Genomic DNA, 23,581 nt, shown 5'->3' on the forward strand with positions numbered 1-23,581 from the left:
CCATGAAGCCTGTCGATTCCAGCTGTGACCAGCAGAGGGCAGCAGCAGCCCGAGGAAGGCCCGGGCTGCCGTGCGCAGGTGCTTCCAGGCCCGGGCTCATTTCCTCCACGGGAGGCGGAGAGTCCGGGAAGGTGAGCAAGGTTCCCGCGGGTGGAACCCACGGCAGCCTGCCGTCTTTCCTTCAAAAGTTCCGCCTGAGATTTGCTTGGCCCTGGAGCCGCAGCCGCTGTTCCACGGTTGCTGAATAAGAAACCAGAGTCTTCCCGCTGCCGCCCTGAGGAGCTTCCCGAGAACAACTCTGGGTTCGTGCCAGCGCTGCAGGAAGCCCGGCAATCACTGAGCACCAGCAGAGTGGGCATCCAAAACATCTACCTGGGAGCCCCGAGCAGAAACCGCTCCCCCGGGGGTTGGGGAGTGGTTGGGGGCCCAGCTCTGCAGCCCACTTCTGGGTTTGGCTCCTGTGTCCACTACCAACACTCGGCAATCACTTCACCTCTTCACAGTGGCTTTTCTTTTTACAAAATGGAAATCACAAGAGCCAACCCCTGGGGGTGTTTGTGGTGAGAAGCGGACCAGGTGATGCAGGTGGACACAGCTCTCGTGCTCAGTAACTGCCTGGCCACCTGTGGCTTCGAGGCTGATGCCCCTTGCACATCCCCAGCCCAGCCTCACCTGTGAATCTCCCTCTCCCGCCTCAACCCTGCAACCACATCATAAACCCGTGCGCCGGGCATGCTCTGCCTGGGGTGCCCCTGTTGGCATGCCAGATCCCCCCTCTAGACCTGTGACTCCGTTGGAGAGTTCAGCTGCTGGTAAGCAGAACTCCCCCCAAGCCATCCTCCCCCATAGAGAAGTTTATTTCTCTCTCACATAAAAGAAGGCAGGAGGTGGTTGGCACAGGGCTGGACAGTAGCATCCAGAAGTCCTGAAGAATTTGGGCTCCTTCTGTCCTCTATCAGTATCAGTCCATGTCAGCTACTTCTTGGTCCAGGGTGGTTATGAGCACCAGCCAGCTGCTCTGCCACTGGGGGTAGCCCGATCTAAGGTGGTGGCAGTGGATCCTAGAGAATTTTAGAAAGTAGAATCCATAGAACCCAGTGACAGATTCAGTGTGGTGCTGGGGAACAGGGAGGTGTCCAAGTGACCTGCACATGGTGGATATAAGAACCAGGTGCACGTTATTGCCATCTGCTTAGACAAGGACCGTGCTTCCATGGCCAAGAACTGGGTACCAGAGCCACCATGTGCAGTGAGAAGGGGAGGGAAGAACCCTGCTTACTCAGCCTCATGGTAGAAAGCCTTTAGCAGGTAGAAGAAAATTGTGACTTAATCTAAGTACACTTGTGCCTGGAGCCGCCATCTTGAATTTCAGGTGAATGTTGCCATATGGGTTTGGCCGTGTGCAGCTGAATAATGGTGCTCCCAAATTGCTGTCCAATCACTGTAGTTGGGTTAAAATGAATCACTTTGGGGGAAAGGTGGACAGTGAATGTGTTCTGATTCTTCTTCAAGGTTGTAACCGGAAAGTGTCTGTCACCCACATACACGCCAAGGTCATGAAACAACACAAGGGGACACACTGTGGTTACTAAAGTCTCCCAGTGTGCACCCAGCATGTGTGCACACATTGCAGGAAAGTGTTGGTGTTCTAAATTCTCAGTCCTGTCTTGCCTGAGATCCTAACATGCCTTGATGTCTGGAGGTCTCTGAAGCTTGGGAGCTTCCGGGAGGGAAATGACTACTTTACGTGGACTTCGCCTGGGGTGAATGCAGACTGCCTGCCACATGTGGACCCAGCTAGGACCAGCGTCATCTCCTAAAGGAAGCCAGAACCCACCCAGAGATGCCCATTCCTTTTGGCTTGCAGCTGAACAGAGCATGGAGAGTGTGTGTGAACCCCAAATCCCCTGGTTGCTAAGTAAAAAGAAAAGACCCCAGTGGATGCTGTTCCCCTTCCCAAGGAAAGTTGACTCTGCAGGCAGCACCACCTCTCAGCCCAGGAGACAGAAGCCCTCACTCCCTGCAGTAAGGCCTTCGTGCTCAGGGCCTCTGGGTCCCTCTGTTCACTGACCTATGAATGCGCTCTCCTCTTGCTCCAGGTCCCTGGGAAGAGCCTCTTTCCCGGCCCTTCCTGGTGCCTGATCCCTTTTCTCTCAGGCTGGGGACTTGGTCAAGGTCAAGCCATAAAGAGAAATGTGCACGGGCCCTGTGGGACTTGTCCTGGGGAGGGGAGCCTTCTGGGACCCTGACTCCCCTCCCTTCAGGGGCTGCACCAGCTCAGTCCCAGAGGCGGGCTTGTCCCAGGGGAAGGTGGCTGTCAACCCATCTGTTTCTCTCTTGCAGGTAAGTGAGGTTCGAGCAGTCGGGCGGGCTGTGTGGTGACACAGTGGCAGTTTGGGAGCAAAGCCACCACAGTAAGACCTGATTGCTTCGTTGTATCTTAGCGCTGTGCCGGGTGGACTACTGTGTGAGCTTCTCTCACCACGATTCTCTGGGTCTGGAAAAGGGGGCCCAGCCTTGGGCTCCCCTGAGGGCCCCTGGCCTTGGTTGGGGGTGACGGGGGCTGGTGGCTTCCGGGTACCCTCAGGCTAGGAGCTGGCCCCGTTGTCTGTGCATGTGGCTTGCACTGGGCTGCCTGCTCCAGGGGACAAGGCATCTCCCCGTGACCCAGGACTGCAGCTCTGAAGAGCTTCTCCGGGCAGCTTCAAATGACCGAGACCCTCCAGCATGGGCGGAGGGGTACCGGGAGCCGGGGGTCCTCGGTCCTGCCCGGGGGTCCAGAGGCCCTCATCCTCAGTGGCATGCGCCTCAGCCATCTCCAGACTCATGGCATCCCACCAGCCCGCCACCACCCCAGGCTCTCCCGGCCCCCACCGCCATCTCCAGTCCAGGGTCCAGCCAGCGGGGTGAGGTCTAGACTCCACTTCCCAGAGCGGGGAGGGCGGATTGAGGCATGTTTGCAGAACCAGGTCTCCGAGTGACGGGTGTCGGCTGGCGCTGCGCTGTCCAAGGTTTTCGAGGCCCTGTGGGCACACAGAGCACCCACCTGTGATGCCGCCTGACTCTCGGTTCCTCTCTGTGCTGCCGACTCGCCCGTGATCCGGCGGTCAGCCCTCCCAGCCCACTTCCCTCTCCGCCTTCTCCGTGGTAACAGGCCCTGGGACCCGGCAGGCACCAGGACCGGGACAGAGCTGCCTCTTGGCTGGAAGGGAGGTAGGGAAGGTGTCCGACAGGGCTCTGCAGAGTCATCTTCTCTGAATCCGGAGTGGTGGGACAGCATTGCCATTCCCAGGATTCCTTTGGAGCCAGCAGGCAAGTGCTTCCCTAAAGTGACCCAGAGAAACGCTTCCCGGGTTCTGCGTGTGTGCATCGTAAACGCGGCGGGAGGGTAGTTCCTTCTGCCCTCCAGCTTAAGACGGGAAGTCTGGACTGGAGACCCAGGGACCAGGCAGGCACTTTGGACCCAGGTACTGAAGGGACCTGGCCGGGATCAGCCTCCAGAGAGCGGAGGGCACTCTCTCTCTTGAGGGCAGACCCCATCCACCTCTCAAAGCCCGGGCCACCCTGTCCTCAAACTCAGGATCCCCACATCTGCCAAGGTGAGGGACTCCTGCTTCCCTGGGTTCCAGCCAGTGACAGGGGCCCCAAAGTGACATCGTTCTGGGGGGATTCGACCTGCCAGTCAGCTTTGTTTAGCCCCCATAAACTCTGTGGAAGGCTCCTGCTCACAATCATGTCCGTCTTGGCAGGAAGGCGTCCTTTGGGGCATAAAGGAGGCCTTTGGAAAGGGGTCCTGTGGGCGGGTGGGTGGAAACTGAAGTGCCTCATCCCCCCATCAGCGGCAGGGTGTGGCAGGGCTCTTGTGGCCCTTCATGTCCAGTCCCCAGGGCGACTCCCGCGAGAGCCCTGAGAGCAAAAGCACAGACGGTTTCTCAGCGCTTCCTTGTGTAAGGTGACGTGTGGACGTGGTGGTTAAGACTGAGTGGGAGGTGTGACCGGGAGCAGAGGCTGAGAGAACGCCCGCCGGGGCCTTGCCCAACCCAGCGCACAGACCCTCCAAGCCACCGGACACCCCGGGACTCCAGCCTGCCCAGACCTGTCCTGTCTGTGAGTGGCTACGTAACGCCTCCTCACATCAGAGGGATGTCGTGTGAGGTCATACACAGGTCCTCGTCCCCCACCAGGAGGTCTCCACCCCACCCTAGCCCCGGGCATCGCTCCAGCATCCCCTCCGTCAGGGCAAATGCAGTGCAGGCGCCCCTGAGGGGGGCCAGGCCCCAGGGGCCTGTGGGAACAGATGGCATTTGGGGAGCATTGCACCTGGCACCACCAGGACAGCTGTGCACCCCTGCTTCTGGGATCCTCCCCCTGGGGAGCTGAGGAGCCGGCCGCTAGGCAGTGCCCAGATCGCTGCATCCAGGTGACAGCTCCCATGGACCCTGCCCTGCCTTTCACCACTTCCAGACCCTGGGCAGGAAGGGTCATCAAGGGTCCAGCCACTGCCCACAAGGAGCAGGAGGAGCTAGCAGACAGAGAGGGGCCCTCTGACGTACTGAGCACCGACTGTGTACATGCACCAAGCCGGGAACTTGACACTCAGTGTCGCTGCCCACTGACCACAGGAGTGGGTGCAGTGTCCCTGTCCCAGGCACACTGCAGTTGGAGGGTCCCAACCTTCCATGCTGCTTCCCAAACACCACCAGAAGGGAAGCCGCGGGCACAGGTCAGGCACCCTGGCCCACAGTCAGCTGCAGAGGACAGATGTGGGGGTCTAAAGGGACTCACCTGGAACCCACCTGTGCCTTCTGTCTGTGTCCAACTGTGACCACTGCCTGTGATGTGTTTGCAGGCGACAGGGTGAGAGTGCAGGGCTGAGGGCTGGGGCGGGTCCGGGAGAAGAAACCAGGTGCAGAGGTGAGGCTCCGTGCTGCAAGGGTGCGCCAGCTTGCTCCCAGGGTTCCCGTCCGTCCCGTTAGTCTCTGAACCCGCAGCCCTTTGCAATTGGGAGTCGCGTCTCCCAGGAGGAGGGGGGGTTGGGGGGGGGAGTGATTCACCTGGATCGGGTAAGAAGAGGATCGTCCAGATGTGGCGCTTCCTTACATTCAGAAGGGGCTGCGCAGGTGTGGTTAAGTTAAGGACCTGGAGCAGGGAAGTCGTCCTGGATTCTCCAGGTGGGCCCCAAATGTCAGCACAGTGTCTTTATAAAAGGCAGCGGGATGGGGGCTGTGATGATGGAACGGAGGCTGGAGGGGGGCCAGGAGGGGTCACAAGCCAAGGATGGCAGGTGGCTGGATGGGGGACGAGGCCAGGGACGGGGTTCTCCTGTGACCTCCAGAGGGAGCCAGCCCTGCTGACACCTTGCCAGGGAAGCTGACTTCAGCCTTCTGGCTCCAGACCTGGAAGAGAATAAATGTGTGTTCTCTGAGCCCCCATGTTGGTGGTGCTTTGTTACAGCAGCAACAAGAAACTCATACACAGGGTTATCCCCCAAGCGCTCCGCCTCCCATGGCCTCACTTTCTGCCCCATGGGGCATCCCGCAGGGCTCTGCCACTGACATCCAGCCTTTATTCTCTGTAGACTCAGGGACTCCTGAGGTCAGGGACCACCGTGTATTGTTCCTGCACTGCCTAGGAAGTGACTCCCCTTCCCTTGATTAAGAAGACAAACATCTCAGCCTCTGCAGAACAGGGTTCCCGTCTAACCTGTGGGTGACACCCGTGTGCCTCCGCCCTCCACCCACTGCTGGAAAAACAGCAGAGACATTGCAGACCCCTCGTTATAAGGACACTTGTGATGACATTTGGGGCCACCAGGGTAATCCAGGGTGACCTCCCCACCTCAAGTTCCTCAATTTAATCACATCCGCACAGTCACTTTTCTCATGCACGGAAACACCCACAGGTCCCATTTTGGGGGAATCGCTTTAGTTGGGACTCAAGGTGACTGAGGTTTCCAGTCACCAGAAAAAGAGAAGCTGTAAGCAGGTGGAAGCCCAGGGTCCAGCAGGCTCTCAGGGACCCAGCACAGGTCTTTGTCTCCAAGACACAGGCAGTTCAGCAAAAACCTCCTGGACGCGGAGACTGCAGTAGAACAGGTTTCCAAGGGTGAGGGGCAGCCCTCAGGCCTCAGGTAGAGCCTCCTCAGGTGGCCTCCAGGTTTCCAAACTAGGCCTTGGCCCTGAAGTCTGAGGCAGGCATCCACCTCTCTGCTCAACCCTCTCAGCCAGAGCCTGTTTCCTCTTCAATGCCCACTTCTGTTTTTACGTTTGACCCATGACTTTTAGCTCTGGCTCACTAGCTCTTTTGAGCATGAGCACTCTCATGGTGAAATGAAGGATATCAGCATTTCCCAAGGTTCCAGAAAACAAGTCCCATGGTTGTCCACGGAGGCCATGTAGTAAAGAGATTCTGTGGTTATGTTAGAAAGGACTGCTCCAACTACTAGGGTCACAAACCCATCTCAAATGGGCTTTGAAAGAAGGTGAGGACTAAATTGGATTAAGAAGTGAAGGAGGCGTCATGCTAATACTAATTAAAAGAAAGCAAGCAGGAATGACCAAGTTAATTCAGACAAAGCAGACTTAGAACAAGGAAATTATCAGGAGCATTCCTACATGGTAATGGGTTAGTGCTCAAGAAGACCTAACAGTCCTTAAAGAGAATGTGCCTAACCATAGAACCTCGAAATATGTGAGTCAGACATGACAGAGATGCAAGGAGAAATAGGTAACCCCACCACCACAGTTGGAGACTTTAACCCCCTCCCACAGAAATGGGCAGATCTAACAGGCAGAAATGAATGAGGACTTCCATTGAACTCAATGGCACTAGCAATCAGTAGGATGTGATTGACACCTTTCTCATCCAATAAGAGCAGATTACACATTCTTCCCCAACTCAAATGAGTATCTGCCAAAACCACATTCCGGACCTAAAAGCACTTCTTAACACATTTCAAAGGATGTAAGCAATACAATCAGTATTTGCCCTCAGAACTTACTGGAATAAAACTAGAAATCAATAACAAAGTGATAGCTGGAAGATTCCCAAATGCTTGGAGGTTAAACAACACTTTTCTAAATCATGCATGTGTCAAAAAATAAATTTTAAAATGCTTGAATGAATGAAATTGAAGATGCAACTTTTCAAAATGCATGGGATGCAGCAAAAGCAACGCTTAGAAGGAAATTTATACATTAGAAACTAATAGAAAAGAATAAAGGCCTAAATATCAATAACCTGAACTGCAACTTAGGGCACTAAACAACAAGCATGTAGCAGAAGAAAAGAAATACCAAAATTTAAAGTAGAAATCAATTCAATTGAAATCAGGAAATCAATTGGAGAAGTCAATAAAACCAAAAGTTGATTCTTTGAAAAGCAATAAGATCAACAGGTATCTAACCAAGTTAAGAAAAGAGAGAATACACAAATTAATAATATCAAAAATGAAAGATGGAACATCACTACAATCCCACAGACATTAAAAGGATAATAAACATATTATAAACAACTCTATACCCACAAATTTGATAAACTATATGGAGTGGAGCAATTCCTTGAAAGACACAATGTGCCAAAACTCAAACAGGAAGAAATAAGGCAATCTGAATCAATCTGTATCTGTTAAGATATTAAATCAATAACCTTGCAAAACAGAAAATAATAGACCCACATGCATTCATTGGTGAATTCCACCACTTATTTAAGGGAAAAATTAATTTTTAATATTTTCTTCCAAAATATAAAAGTAGAGGAAATACTTCCAAATTTATTTCATGAGGTTAACATTACTTTAATACCAAAACAAGACAAAGACATTACCAGATAGTAAAATTACATGCCAATATCTCCCATGAACACAGATAATAAAATATTAGCAAATTGAATACAACATATAATAAATAAACACCACAACCAAATGGGATTTATCCCTGATGTACAAGACTAGTTCAACTTTCCAAACTCATTAATACAATCCATCTTATCAATAGGCTAAAAAAGAAAAGTTTTATCAATAGTTGCAGAAAAATAATTGACAAAAATTCAACATCCATTCATGATAAAAACTCATAACACATTATGAATAGGAGGGAACTTTGTAAACTTGATAAAGACCATTTTTAAAAATCTTCTGCTAACATGATATTATTTGTGAGAAACTAGAAGCTCTCCTGCAAAGATGAGTAACAGGGTAAAAATGTTCCCTTTCACCACTACTTTTCAGCATTGTGCTGGAAATCCTGGATGATGTATTAAGACAGGAAATTTAAAAGTATACAAATTGGAAGGAGAAAGTAAAACTGTCCTTGTTCACAGAGCACATGATTGTCTTTGTGCAAAATCTGAAGGAATAAGCAATAAGACAAAAATTCCTGGAGCTAGTAAGCAAAGAGAGTAGGTTGCAGGATATAAGATTAGTATACAAAAACTAATTGTTTACCCATATACTTACAATTAACAAGTAAGGATAATATGAAATTAGAAACACATTACCACTTATGGTACTTGGGTATAAATTTAACAAAGTATGTGCAAGGTCTATTAAACTGATGAAAAATATTAAAGAAGCACTAAATAAATGAAGAGGTATTCCATATTCATGGATAGGTAGACAATATTGTCAAGATGTCCACTCTGCACAACCTAATCTATAGATTGAATGAAACCCCAGTCAGAATCTCAGCAAGTTGTTTTGTGACTATCAACAAAGTGATTCTAAAGTTTGCATGGGGAGGCTTAAGACCCAGAATACCCAAATCAATATTAAATCCCAAAATTGGAGAACTGACCCTACAAGTACTCAAGACTTTCTATGAAGCTACAATAATCAAGACAGTGTGGTATTGGGGAAAGAAAAGGCAAACAGATCCAAGAAAGAGGAAGGAAAACGCAGCCAAAGGAGTAAAGGCAACACAGGGAAGCAAAGAAAATCTTTTCAACAAACGGGGCTGGAGCAACTGGGCAGCCATATGCAAAATGGGGGTGGAGGTATTTAGACATAAGTCTTACACACTCCACAAAAATCAACTCAAAATTAAGGTAAGATAGAAGAAAATAAAGGTGGCCATGGGTATAGCAGCAACTTTCTAGGTACAACACCAAAGTGAAAATCCATGAAGGAAATAATTTACAAGTTGGACTCCATTCAAATTAAGACTTCTGAGAAAATGTGAAGAGAAGAAGAAGACAAGTCTGGGAACAAATATATTCAGAAAACAACCTGATAAAAGACTGATCCAAAATATACAAAGAACCCTTGAAACTCAACAAAAAGAAAACAAATAACTTAAAATGAGCAAAAGATTTGAATAGATAACTTGCCAAAGAAGATCTACAGATGACAAGTGAGCACATGAGAAGATACTCATAGTCATTAAGGAATTGCAAATCGAAACAACTGTGTGATACCTCTATGCCTTCTTAGAATGCCCCACATCCAAAACACTGACAATGCCAAATTCTATGAGGATGTGGAGAAACAGGAACTCATTCCCTACTGATAGAAATGCAAAATTGCACAGCCACTTTGGAAGAGAGATTGGCAATTTCTTACAAAACTCAGCATACCCTTCCCATGCAATCCAGCAGCCCTGTTCCTTGGCATTTACCCTAAAGAAGTGAATAAAATTCAATCCTACCTCAGGCATAGACATAAAATTGGGAGAATAAGAAACAATAGGAACCCTTTTGCATTACTGTTGGGAAAGTAAACTGGTACTTTTCTTTATAAAATAGTTAGGCAATGTCTAGAAAAGCTACACATGACCCAGAAATGACTCAACAAAGTCACTATTAAGATTTTGCCCTGAGAATCTCTTGAACACATCCTTTAAGGAACATCAGGCTGGGGTGCAGCTGAGGTACCGAGCACTAGCCTAGTGTGCAAGACTCCCTGGGTTCCATCCCCAACACTGCAAAATATTTAAAAAAGAAAAGTCTACAAGAACATCGGTTGCAGCATTATTTGCAACAGCAAAAACTAGAAACAACTTAAATGTCTCCCAACAGTTGAAGGAATAAACCCATTTTTCAAATGTGAGTCTACCCAGGGGAAAGACTTTTCTGGATTCATCTACGAAGTCAGAACACCATTTACTAAATCACACGATGGCATTTTCTAGGTTTATCCATGCCTGGCCCTGTCCGCCACCCAAGCCCTGTATCCTGGTACGCTGATCTGCTTTCCATCACGGTAGAGTAGTTGGCATTTTCCAGAGTTTTATATATGTCAGTCAGATAATGTGAGTTTTTTCTGGTCAGGCTCCTTGCATGCAACACGACTATTTGGGGGATTCACTCGTGGACTGGGTACTTCCTGTAGCATCCCCTGTGTGGACGTACCAGTTTGCCTCTTCCTTCACCTGTTCATGGACATTTAGATTGGTTCACATTTTGGCTACTACAAAAAAATTCATGTTCAAGTTTTTCTATGAACATAAGCTTTCATTCCTCCTAGGCAAATGCCCAGGAGTGGAATTGCCAAATCAGATGACAGATAAATGCTTAACTTTTTTTAAAGTTATAAACAGAGGACTTTTCCCAAGTAGTTCCGCCATTTTACATTCCACCAGTTCTCTCTCAGTAAATTGGATTTCATCAAAATTTTGAACACCTACTCTAAAAGACATCATTTAAAAATGAAAGCCACAAAGTCGGAGAATACGTTTATAAAGCATGTATCCAATGAAGAATGTAGATCTGAAATAGACAAAGAAAAGAGCACATTTCTCATTAGGTATGAATGACTGATACAAGGGGCAGAGGTGAACCCGAGGTTCTAAACCCACAGGAATTTCAGATTGGGGGATTTCAGACCCATAGCCAGGAGAAGAGGTAAGTAGGAGCTGGTCTCTGGCAATAGGTCTGAAGAGCAGAAGGCCTGGACTATTCTTGACTCTCAGGGAATCACTACAGAAGGCAGTTCCCGAGAAAAGGACAGACCTCTCCAACAGTCAGGCTCTCAGTGAAAAGACAGGCCGCCGGGTGAGGCGGAAGGTCTCCTTTGCTAGAGGGATGCAAATGGAAGCAAAGGTCTGAAAGGGATGCTTGGAGATCCATTCCTTTCGGGGGAGGGTATGAGTTTCTAGAACTTTCCAAAATGTGTCCTTGAGAGTTTTTCCTTATCCAACCACTCATAGACTTTGGCCCAGGCAAGAAGTCAAGGCATTGATCCAGCCAGGATGCCTAGTGCTCAGATCTGCCCCGAGTCCAGCACAGCCCTCATGAACATCCCTGTCTCCTTAGTAAGCGCCACGCAGTCGACGCTACGGCTGCCCTGAGTCCTCACCATCTATAATCTTCTACCTCCCTCCCACTGATTTTTTTCGTTTTATGTCTCCTTCCTGGACATTACTTATTCTTTACTTTTAAATATTTGCTTCTGTAAAAAAAAACAAATGAACGTGGGAGACAGATTTATAAAGAACGGTCCTGGAGAGGCGGTGGATTAATTATTCAGCATCCCCTCCCTTTGTAACTATTTATTGTCTCATATGCATTTATATGGTACCTATCACTGCAGATCCCGCTCCCTGCTAGAGACATAATTTCCAGGGACTGACTACTTGTCTCAGATGCATATACAGGATTGCAATACTATTTTATTCCTGACTGTAACGGCACGTGCCATTGTTGGGTAATTGTGTTCATGTTTTTAAATGTGAAAAATAATCAAATATAACTTGAAAGAGATTGTACAGTAATTCAAGGGGATATTAAACCACCAGGAAGTTAGTCGGCAAATAAATAGGCGTTTGTGGCTGTCAGGGTGAGCGATGGGGAGCGGCTGGCTGTGGAGGAGGGGAGAGAGCCAGACAAAGAGCAGGGTCCTCTTTGGCGCCTCCTTGCTGGGTGGGTTGTGCTGGTGGGAGGGGCTTCCAGGGCCAGGGAAGCAGCCCTGCAGTCACGGGGTCTCATCTGAGTGACCTGGGAGAGGGCAAAGGGGCACTGCCCTCTTCCGGTGGGAAAGCAGAGGGCTGGATGGGAGAAGGCTGCGGGTTTCCACCTGACAGGCATGGCTGGGGCCTCACTGTTTGGGCCGCTAAAACATTCATGGAAAGACAGGTGCTGCGGTCCCATTTTACAGATGGGGACAAAGCCTGGGATTTTCCCTGATGCCACTCTACACCCCCGCCCCCACCCCACCCCGCACAACCACAGCCCTGCCTTCTCAGAGGTCACAGACAGGGAGGCTGAGCCTGGGCGTGAATCAGCCTCCTTCCCTCTTCGCCTTGCTTGCTTGGGATGAGCGAGCACAGGGCCAGGCAGGGTGAAAGGCCAGGGAGAAGAGGAAGGAACCAGATTGCCAGCTCTGCAGGAGGGTCCGGGCAGGCAGGACCAGGAGAGAGAGGAAGCGGGGGAGGGGGAGCCAGGAGAGCCCCATTCTGGACCCGTGTTCTTCCCCCGCACTAGCGAAGCAGATGGCATCTGCTGGAGTTTTGGGGGTTCAAAATTTTGCATCTCTTCATGTGTGCAGCAGAAGGGGGGACCCTCCTGTGGCCAGGCCAAGGACCCCCAGCACGCGTGTTTGCAGACCCACAGTGCTTAGCTCACTGACCTTGGCAGAGAACAGGAGGCGGGGTCATGAGCACATCTCCTTTGCTTCCCACTCCTCGCCATCCGCATCTAGTGCAGATCTGCACAGCACAGCCCCAGGCCGGAGACCGGGCTGTGTGCGACGGTTGGTGGGCTTCTTTCTGCTCAACCCAGACACGTGCTTCAGATGCACGAGAATGAGTCAGTGCTGAGCGCCAGGAACCAACTCTGCTTATCTCAGACCAAAAGGGTGGGCGGGGTTCTGAGGTGGGCACATTGGGTGGCAAGTGGGCCTCATGTGCAACTAGGCCTGGAGTGGCGTGTCCAAGAAGCCCAGTGTGGGTGCTGTTCGCTCACGGGCTTACTCATTCTCTCTCTCTCCCTCTCCCTCTCTCTCTCTCTCTCTCTCTCCTCTCTCTCTCTCTCTCTCTCTCTCTCTCCCCCCCTCTCTCATCTCTGCTTCCCTTTACCTGCACACATACTTTCATCTGTCCAGTACACATTGAGTATTGCTAATCCAAACTCCCCCAATCCAAAACCCTCCAAAATTTTACATTTCTGAGCACTGACTTAACACTATGAGTGGAAAATTCCACGCCACAAAACTTGGTTCTGTGCACAAAATAATTAAAATATTGTATAAAGTTACCTTCAGAAACAGAAATGAATTGCATCTTTAGATGTAGGTCCCATCCCCAGGATAGCTCATCACGTGTACGCAAGTTAAGAAAAGGAAAATCCAAAATACTTCTGATTCTAAGCGCGTTGGATAAGCGATCTGACCTGCAGACGTCATAGAATACAGCCACACCAAAGCTCCAGGTCGACGCCAAAACCTGGCCTCCCAGACTGTCACATCCACAGCCCAAATGTCCCAGAGTAGTGGGGAAGGTTGCTGAAAGGCCACAGAAAGTGCCCAGAGATGGCAGGCGAGACAGGGTTTATGGAGGAAAGCTTAGGGAGATCAGTGACTGCCCTGTGCACTTTGGTGGTGACAGGCTGAGCCAGTAGCGTCCCTCACAGTGCCTGGTCAAGCGTGCCTCCTCCCCTCACGGCATCTGGTCCAGGGACCACAGCGGGGTGAGTGACAGGTCTCCTCTCCACAGTGCCTTTGGTTCTGCACCGTGGCCACTGAGAGAAGGGCTTTCTGCGTGAGGCTGCAGAAGCAGTGACATCATCAGCTTGAGATGGCTTAGTTTGCCATGTGACCAGCAGCCCAAGGAGCAGCTGCCCTGGTGTCATGTTGTCCTTGTTCCCAGTCTGCATGAGAGACAGTCAGTGTCCTTCAAGATGGCATGGATCTGGACGTTCTGGTCCTGGCTTGCTCTCCCTGTCCCCTCAGCATGGCTGGGTGTGGGGAACAGAAAGGGGACATTCGGGGACATTGGGCTTACTGCCCCCTTTTCTGTAAGGATGACACAGTGACTGGACAGCTTCAACGCTCCCTGAAGACGAGGTCCTGGTCTGCGTCAAGCCTCGTGCAGGGAGTGAGCTGAACACGCTCGACGTGGGGGAGGTGCTGGCGTGACAAGCCCACGGGGCCCTTCCCCCAGCACACGCCTTCCACAAAGGTCACACAGCCGTACCTCTGCACCCTGCCCGGCCTCCCTCGGCTCCCTCTGAAGTGTCCCAGTGCCAAGCCTTCTCCTCTGCTGGGCTCAGCTCAGCTCTGTCCCTGCTTCTCCAAGAAGGCCGCTGCTCCTGCAGCCACTGTGACCTGCCCTTCTCTGAGCTCTTCTGCCATGGAAAATCTCTGCCCTCACCCAGGTACCACTGGTCCATTTGTTGAACACTGTGAGCACCTACTATGTGCCAGGCACCATGTTTCCGGGCTGTGGGGGACGCCAAAGGGCACAGTGTCACTGAAACCCTGAGGGAACGCCCATTCCAGTCATGTCCACAGAGAGGTAATTAGTCCTAAATTGTGTACAGTACTATTCTAGTCACAATGAAACTATGCTGTACTTTGATGCTGGGTATCCATTAAAAAGGGGGAGGATTAGTTGAATCTGGGTCATTACAGTAGGAAATTCATATATATAATCATTTACTCATGAATATTAATGCATTTAACGAGGGTAAAACATATTACTTAAAATAAAGTATTCTTTCCAGCTACTGTTGGATTTCTCATTACTCTTTCCCATGCAGATATTACCCATGATTTACCTGTATATCCGGCATCTGGACGTGGCTCAAGTCTACCTCTGGCTAAATCAGGGTGGCCACTGTTGGCCTAAATTACAATGGTAACTAATTGTAGTGATCTCGGAGTCAGAGATTTCACATTTAGGTACAGGGTATGTGACATGCGTTAATGTTATTTGGTCGATGGTGTGAACAGAAGTTTCCTTTATGCTGTTTTTGGAATTTGGTAGGATAATATTAAGAACGGATGGCAATGTCATCACTGCTTGCTTCTGATCTCTGTTTATAATGTGCATCTTAAAGTCAGGGTTTAGGAGGGCACTAATGTGAAATTGGAACAATTCAAAATGAGACTGGATCAAGTTTACCTCATTACCACTTATAAAAATAAGTGAGCTAGATAAAGAAGATCATTGAATTACATAAAAACCGGGTAGAATCAAAATTACCCTCAAAATTCCTGAAGTCATCCTTAAAATAGAATATTTGTGAATTGGGCTGGAGTTGTGGCTCAGGATAGAGCACTTGCTAGCACGTGTGAGGCACTGGGTTCAATTCTCAGCACCACACTAAAAAAAATAATAATAAAAATAAAGATAATGTGCCCATCTACAACTAAAAAATAAATTTTTTTAAATAAAAAAAAAAAAAGAATAGGTGTGAATGACCAACTCAGAATGAACTGGTCTCCGACATTGGGAGACCTCTCTCCTTCTGGAGTCGTGCATTAGATGGAGAAGCTGGAGAGCCCTTGGGGCCGGGTCACACAAAATGACCTAGTTCCACGTCTGCTAATGTGAACAGCCAGGCCACCCTCAGTTCCAGGAGAGGCTGTACCCCGGAGAACACAGGGAAACCAAGGCCAGGGAGGTCAGAACTCTGGAACCTGCTTTAGATGGCAAGGTCTGCTTCTCAGCGCCCCCAACTGTCCTGGTTAAACTTGTACACGTCAAACCCACACCAAAGAGGGCCACAAGGGGCTGGTGGCCATCTCTCTGCCCATCTTCCTGAGGCAGGGCCTACACAGGCTGAAGGCTGTCTGGAGTAGGTGGAGATCTGTCAGGGTCTTAAGCCCCCTTGCTCTTCTCAACCAGCAACAAGGGAAGGGGACACTCCCCAACAAGGCCAGACCGGGAAAGGTAGGGCCGACTGATCGCCCGCACCCAGCCCTCCAGGCGGAGGACAATCAGATGCGTCAGGGAGACCAGTCACAGCAGGAACTCATTTATTGAGGAAGTCACACAGCTTTTATGTAGGGTGGGGGCTAGGCGGGAACCAATCAGCTTAAAGGTCAGCAAGGCACGGGGTTCCCGCAGGCGAGAGTCCCATTGGACTATATGGCAAGCACGAGCTGATCACGTTCGCGGAGCTGTTGTTAACCAATCCCTGACGGTGGTCCGATTTATCCTCATTAACCTTTGAAACCGCCTTTGAGGCTTTGATCTTGCTCACCCGCCAGGGAGTAAGGAATCAGCCTGAGTTAGTTAACGTGTCATTAGTCCCAACAGAGATCTGCAGAGCTGACTTCTCATCGGTGCAGGTGGCTCAGACTGGTCTCACCTACCCTGGTGTTTTGGAGTAGGAGGGAAAGTTGGCTACCCCTGTGTAAAGAGTGGGCACATCGCATGCTGGACTCGAGACCCGATTTGCACTCTGCTTCTGCCTGAATTGTGCTCTGTGAACTAATGTTCTGCTTGGGGAATCTTTGCTCTCCCAACTGTAGCAAAGTTTAATTACCATGTTCCTGCTTTGGAGGAAACTCTTATTCTGGAAGCAAGTCTGCTTCAGACCAATCAGTCATCTTGCTCATTGACTGATGTTTCTGCCACAGGGTAGGAAATTTTTAAAGATCTGTTCTTGAAAGAAAGCTTGTGGGTGTTTGGTACAACAGTCCTAGAAAGGACTTGGGGACCCAAAAGACTGGTGGGAGGTGAGCAGGGGAGAGAAAGAGGACAAAACAGGTCCGGTGTTTTGACTGATGTTCACGGTGATTCAAGGCTCAGAGCTCTGACCTCCCGCCGTCTTGTTTTCTGGAAGCAGCTGGAGTAGGAGGCACGAGGGGCATGGCCAAGGAGGATGTGGCGTCTTAGCTCTGCAAGCCACTGGGAACCCCATCCTAATACTAGGCAATAGCCTCACCTGATGGTGTGTTTATATGGGCCAGGCCCTGGGAGGAGCTGCCTTTCCATTTTCCCAGAATGAATTTCAGTACACACTCCAGGTGTGTAAGAAACAGACTAGAATTAATTTCTATTTTGAGTCCTTGTGACACTCCTGGGCCTGCCCTGCAGCCTGTGTTTCCCGGGTTCCCTGACAGCTGGCATCTGCCCAGCTTCCACCCGTGGGAAGCTGTCCCAGTTCTCTGTCACTGTACAACTGAATACCTCCAAGCATAGTGACTTCGAACAGCAAGCGTTGTGTTGTTTTCTCTCGGGTCCAGAGTCAGAATCAAGGGCAGTGCACAGCAGAGCATCTCTGACTGGTGCCACACGTGGGACTCAGCAGAGCCCCGTCTAGACTGCACAGTCCAACATGGTGTCACTCACGTGTCTAAAACCTTGGCAGAGACAGCTGGAGGCTGGGTACAGCCAAACCCCTCTCCCTCGGGGGTCTCCAAGGACTCTCTCCGCTTCGTAGTCTGGCTTTTCATGTAGCACTTCAGGGCTTGAAGAGAACAAAGCAGAGCCACTATTGCTCCTGAGAAGGCCACGCCCAGATCAGGCACAGCATCACCTTCATTGTCTTCTGCGGGTCAAAGCGGCCACGGCGGTGCAGGTTCAGGAGGAAGCACCGGAGCTCAACCTTGGGGTTCCTGGGCGTCTCCATTCCACCAGGGAAGCACTATGGGGATACTGGAGGGGGAAGTGGGAGAAGGCAGGGCCCCACTTCCTCTGCCTGGAGCAGCAGATGGGACAGCAGATGTGTCCCTGTCATGCTCCAGGACCCTCCAGACAGGCAAGTCCTCCCAGCGGTTCCCACCAGGCCACCCTGCCTCAGTTTGGGAAATATCACCTCAAGACGGTGTCAGGTCCCAGGAGGCTCCACAGAGCCATGCCATTTAGAAATCCATCCTGTCCTGAGTCACCCCACCGGTGGAGAGGGCTGGATCCCATGAGGAGAGCCATTCAGGGCTGGCCACTCTCTGCTCTCCTGCCCATCTAGGACGCATGAGGTCTCTCTAGGAGGTGCCGGACCCCCAGTCGCCAGAGCTCTGTGGGGCCATCTTCCCTCCTGGTTCTCTCACAGGAAGAGCGTCTCCTCTCTCTTTCTGGCCTTCCTTCCCTAAGCCCAGGGTCCCTGTTTCTCACTTCCCTTGCCTCTCTTGAGATGTTTTGTCTTGGCCCCGTATCTCTTTCTGGCTCTGGATGCCGAGACGTTTGGAAACAGAAGACAGGTAGACTCGCTGGCACTTGAGCCTCCTGCCCGGGCGCACCCCGACCTGAGGTGCTCTGTGTTTTGCACTGGGGAAGGCGGAGGGGGAAACACCGACCAGGGTGGAAAGATGGGGTGAAGCATCCAGGCCCCAGGAGGAACCAGGTGCCACACAGGCAATAGAAGGGAGTTTCTGGCGGGGCTGTGTGTATGGCTGCCGGAAGGTACAGGAAGTAACCAGAGGGGAAACAGGACGAACAGGAGCAGAGCCAGAGAGACGTGCGGCTGTGGGTCAGGGATGCACAGAGAGGGCTGAGGCCTCCGGGAGAAGAACACGGCCCTGCTGCCGGTCCTCAGGCAGGCAGGGAGGGAGCTGGAGAACTCAGCCTGAGAGCCCCGCCTGGGCTTCCCACTGGCTGTGGCCCCTTAGCATCCAGAGGTCACGGGAACTTAGAGACACCCTCAGAGGTGACAGATGTGAGCCGCCATCTAAGTGGAAGATTCCAAAAACATGGAGCCTCTGGTTGTGAGCGCAGTCAGATGGCGCACAGGCCCAGCGTCAGGAAGACGGAGCACGTGGCCTCTGTCTTCATCTGAGGACAAAGCTGTCCCCTCGACGGTCTTCGAGCTCCACGGTTTTCTTTTACTTGAAATAAGGAAGCAGTGCTCTGGGGGCCGGGGAGCAGGCCCGCTGGCCGGGGTTCGAGGCCCATGCTGCTCCATGCCCTCCATGGCTGCAGCACCCTCCGATATATGGTAGTGGACATCTGGATCCCCAGAAGAACCAGTCAGACCCCCACGAGGCATGGGAAGCTGTAGGGGGCAGACTGGGCGAGTGTGGGACGCGGGATTCCTGGTGAGCACGCGCCTGCTGGCGAGGGAACACTTGGCTAGGACGGAGAACTGACAGGAGGAGCACTTGTCTCCAAAGGCCACTGAGGAGAAAAGCCCGCTGACCGTCTCTGAAGATGCCTTTCCTCCCTTTCTCCTTCCTTCTGTAGTCAGAGCTTCCCTGAAAGTTCCCCAGAGTCTTAGAGGTTTGAAACGTCAAAAGCCCACCATGGCGAGGGCAGGGAAGAGTCGCCTCCGGTACCCAGGTCTTCCTCCCTCAGCTTCTTTTCTGGAACCTGGCTCTGAACGACTCCTGCCTTCTCCGTCCTGCGTTCTCCTCTTCCTTCGGGGGCCTTGACCTTGAGCTAGGACACTGTCTTGTTGAAGTTCTTCCCCCTCTTCACTGATCCCCTCCTGCTCACCCTGGACTCTTTCCTGAGCCCCCTGAGCCTCCGGGATTAGAAGGACCGCAGGAGCCACACACGTATTGCTCTTGGCTCCTTTCTTCAGGCACACGAGTCTGTTTCCTCCTTACTACGAGCCGCGGAGGTGGGAACAAGGAAGGAAGCTTATTCAACATGTTCCCAACCACTGCCCCACCCCCAAGGAGAAAGCGGAGTTGTCCTGTCTTGAAGGAACACTGGATTCTAAGTTAGCTTCTTGGGAAACCGAGACCCAGCCACTCCTCGGACCCTCGGTGTCGGTGTGAATTATAAATGCGGATCTATACAGCCTTCAGAATCGCAGACCCAGTCCGAAGCTGGTGGCTGAAAAGCCGTGTTTCCGAAATTCAATCATGTTTCTCATCGATTTACATCTTGAAATTGGGAGTTTTTGCCCTGGAGATATAATAAAAACTATACCAAAGAAAATGGAAAAACTTCCCCCCTTAATATTTAAAGGAGAATGATCTTTACATAAAACACTCATTTGTCTGCCCAGGGTAAATGAGTGTGGAGCCGGGTCAGGTTCAGGACGTGACACCTTTGATCATGATTCTGGAAGGAGAAGCTCACCCAGGGATACTGTTCCCACTTCCCTCCCCAACCCACTGGGTGGCAGCTGAAGACCAGGGTGAAAGGTCACCAGGGCCCTAGCCCCAGGCTCATGCTCAGTCCCCTACAGTCCTGGTCCACACATGCAGGTTTCAGAGTCTACACCTGCTGTCTGCCTGCGGAGCAGAGAAGCCCAGAGAGGGGACAGAGGGGGACAGGTCGCCTCCTGCATCCTCGCCAGGGTCCCCAGAGTCCTACCAAGTGGAGCTCCATGTCCTGACCAGCCAGTCCTCCGCCCTGGCACCACCAACAGACCTCAGAGGCCTCACCGGGGCCACGCTGGCTCCATCTTCGCTGTGTGTCCCGGGTGTGGTCCAGCCCAGGGCCAGTGGCTCCAGAATGCTCACTGTGCTGAAGTACCAAGCACAATCAGCAAGCAGAGACTTGGGAAAGTTTGAGAGATGGAGCCTACGGGTCCCGGGAGACTTGCAGGGGTCTGGGAGGGTGGAGAAGGGAAGACCTGGGCGTCGTGCACAATGGCGTCGGCCCTTCCTGGAAGAAGTGGGCGGCGTGGCAAGACAGACGAGAGCTTTGGCTTTGGCCCTGTGGTGAGCTCCCCACTGGACACCCCCGTGAAGGTATTGATGTGACTACGGAGGATGTGGGTCTGGAACTTGGGGCAGGTCAGACAAGGCGAACGCAGCTGGAAGTCACCTGACATGTAGGACGTTGGGGGTCATGTGCAGGGGTGTATGTGCTCCAGTGAGGAGCGTGGACGTGGGACACGTGGGATTCTGTCCACACGTGTCCATGGACAGGCACACCTTGGAAAGTCGCGTTCGTCACAACTTCTGGTTGACCCTAGCCAGCCTGCAAAAGAAGGAGATGCTGTCACACGGCACTTCCAATCCGCGCCAGTAGCCAAGCTCCAGGGTCGGCCAGGCAGGAGACGGGGCCGTCCGTGGACTTTTTTCTTTTTTTTAAGACGAGCAGAAGCAGAGAAATCTTAAGACTCTAAGCAGTGAGCAATCCCTGACCTAAAAAAGACTTTCCTGAGCCCAAAGCCACACACATCATTGCGCCAAATTCCGGGCCATCTTCTTAATGTCTCTCACTCCCCTGTGCCAACCAAGTCCTGTCCAGCTGTCCTCCTGGCTGCGTGGCCATGCGTGCCGTGTGGCGCCTCACCAGGTCTCTGAACAGCTTCACCCTTGACCCCTGCTGTGGCACCTCTTTCACGGCTGTGACCACAAGACTGACAAGGACAATGTAGAGGAGGAAAAGCTCATTGTGGCTCGTGGAGGAAGGTAGCAGCGGAGGGAGGCGGCCACCCAGGACCTGGGACCAGGAAGCAGAGAGGGAGGCGGGGAGAGGCTCCACTCCCCCAAGGCAGCCCCGCATCATCCTGCCACAGCCTACCTGCCTACAGCTACTGCCCAGTTAATCCATATCATTGGCTTGATCCACTGATTGGGTGACAACTCTCATAATCTAACCTGTCACCCTGAACAGCCTCGCATTCAGAGATGAGATGAACGAGCTCAGGGAACAGCTCAGGGAACACCTCAGCCCTGAACCCTAACAAACACGGTGCTGTCTGTGCTCCCTCCAAGTCCTTTCCCTACTGTCCTCCAGTTATGTCTACACCTCCTGCAACCCTGTCTACACTCTTATTCAACCTTGTCTACACCTCCTGCAACCCTGTCTACACTCTTATCCAACCTTGTCTAACCCTCCTGCAACCCTGTCTACACTCTTATCCAACCTTGTCTATACCCTCCTCCAACCCTGTCTACACTCTTATCCAACCTTATCTAACCCTCCTCCAACCCTGACTACACCCTCCTCCAACCCTGACTATGCCCTCCTCCAACCCGTCTACACTCACCCAACCTTGTCTAACCCTCCTCCAACCCTGTCTATGCCCTCCCCCAACCCTGTCTATGCCCTCCTCCAACCCTGTCTACAACCTCCTCCAACCTTGTCTATGCCCTCCTCCAACGACCCTGTCTACACCCTCCTTCAATGCTGTTCACACACTCCAGGCAGTCATCACTCCAAAACACAGATGTGACAATGCCACCTCTTTCTCTGGCACCCGCAGCCCCAGGGTCACGTCCAGGGTGCTGACCAGACGTGGCCAGGGCCTTGGGATCTGCCCTGGCCTGGCCAGCCTCCCTCGTCCTTGACTCGCCCGCACCTGGAGCTGCAGCCAAGCTGACTCCTGGGTGGCTAGCTCTCGGGCCCCCTCCTCCCTGCACCCGGGCACTCCCTGCCCACTGTGCTGGGGTGCTCTCCTCTTCCTTCCTGCTTTCTGTCCACTCAGCCTGCCAGTCATCTGAGATGTCCCTCCCCAGGAGGCCTTTCCGAGCCTCCCAGGCCAGGCCCAGTTCTCCCCGACACCTCTGTGTGAAGAGCCTCTGCAAGCATTCACCTCCTACTCACTCCAGAGGGCAGGCCTTGGGCCACAGAGAGGCAGCCTGTCCATCTCTGTCTCCCTGGCATCTAGCTTCCCCTGGCATTCTCTAATTCCAGAACCGTTTATTGAGCATCTGCTACAGGCTAGATGTCGAGCTTCACAATGGCTCCTGCCTTCATGGGGCTTGCAGTTTATTGGGAGAGTAAAGCAAAAGGAAAAAATAGCAGGCATATTAACCATGACACTCCATAGCGATGACTATGCTGAAGGAAGAGCCTGGGGCATTCACGTTTTAGATAAGGTGGTCAGTGGAGGAGGGGTTCTTCAAGGAAGCAGCAACTGAGCTCATAGTAGGTCCTTATGAAATTCAGTTGACTCGCTGTTAGTCCACTCTCGGTTACCATGATGAAATACCCATGGCAATTATCTTGTAAAGAGAAAAGGGTTATTTGGGCTCATGGATCTGGAAATTACAGTTTAAAATTATGGCCCCATTCCTTTGTGCCTCTGGTGCAGGGGGTTCATAACAATGCAGTGTATGAGGGAAGAAACCATGAGCCAGGAAGCAAAGAAGAGGAAGAGACTGGGGTCTTACAGTCCCCTTGCGGGCACACCCACAGCATCCTGTGGACTTCCATGAGGCCCCATCTCCCAAAGTGTCTACAGCCTCCCAGGAGTGCGCCCTGGACCACGCCTTGACCAATGGGCCCGGGCACATCCCAGGAGTGGAGCCTCAACTGACTCTGCAAGTCCTTCCCTGGGGGTGATCTTGTGCAAGGCTCCAGAGACCTGAGCAACAGAGGGAATGGACCAAAACCCCAGAAGCCTTCTCTGTAAAAGGCCAGGACCCGGGTGATAAAATGGACCTCTCATTCTCATTATGGGGCAATTAATTTAAGGACCAGACCCAGGAGATTATTGATCAGTGTTGATCATTAGAAAATGCCGGGTTAATGAATCTAACTGCCAGGAGACCCTGCGGGACCGGAGAAGGCCAGTTAGCTACAACACTCTCCTCCCCTTCCAGCCCAACAAGCAGAGCTTTATATACAAGACTTTAGATTTTTCTTAGCAAAGAAAAGGGGGGTGGGGTGCAAGGTGAGAAAGACTAGGAGTCAAAGCACTTCTCCAGCTGCGCTGGCCCGAGAGGGTCCCCAGCTCTGGAGAGGGACCTCAGCCGCTCCTGCTGGACACTGTTGCTATCTGTTTAAACTTTTCATTTTAAAATAATTTTAGATACATGTAAAAGTCTGCAAAGGCGGTGCAGAGAGTTCACGCA

General features: G+C 51.6%; 1 protein-coding gene across 5 annotated transcripts in view; it reads left to right on the forward strand.

Annotated features, from left to right (window-relative positions):
- Positions 1 to 23,581, forward strand: part of Kcnip1 (potassium voltage-gated channel interacting protein 1) — a 308,710-nt gene that overhangs the window by 225,557 nt on the left and 59,572 nt on the right. The window contains exon 1 of one of the 5 annotated variants that reach the window (XM_047555185.1): positions 3,864 to 4,107. The exons of the other annotated variants lie outside the window; for them this stretch is intronic. The gene's annotated coding sequence lies outside the window, so the exon portion shown is untranslated. Of the gene's footprint in view, positions 1 to 3,863; positions 4,108 to 23,581 lie in introns of those variants that run through there. 5 annotated transcript variants of the gene reach the window in all.

Source organism: Sciurus carolinensis, chromosome 6 (assembly GCF_902686445.1).
Source record: "Sciurus carolinensis chromosome 6, mSciCar1.2, whole genome shotgun sequence".
Lineage (NCBI taxonomy): Eukaryota > Metazoa > Chordata > Mammalia > Rodentia > Sciuridae > Sciurus > Sciurus carolinensis.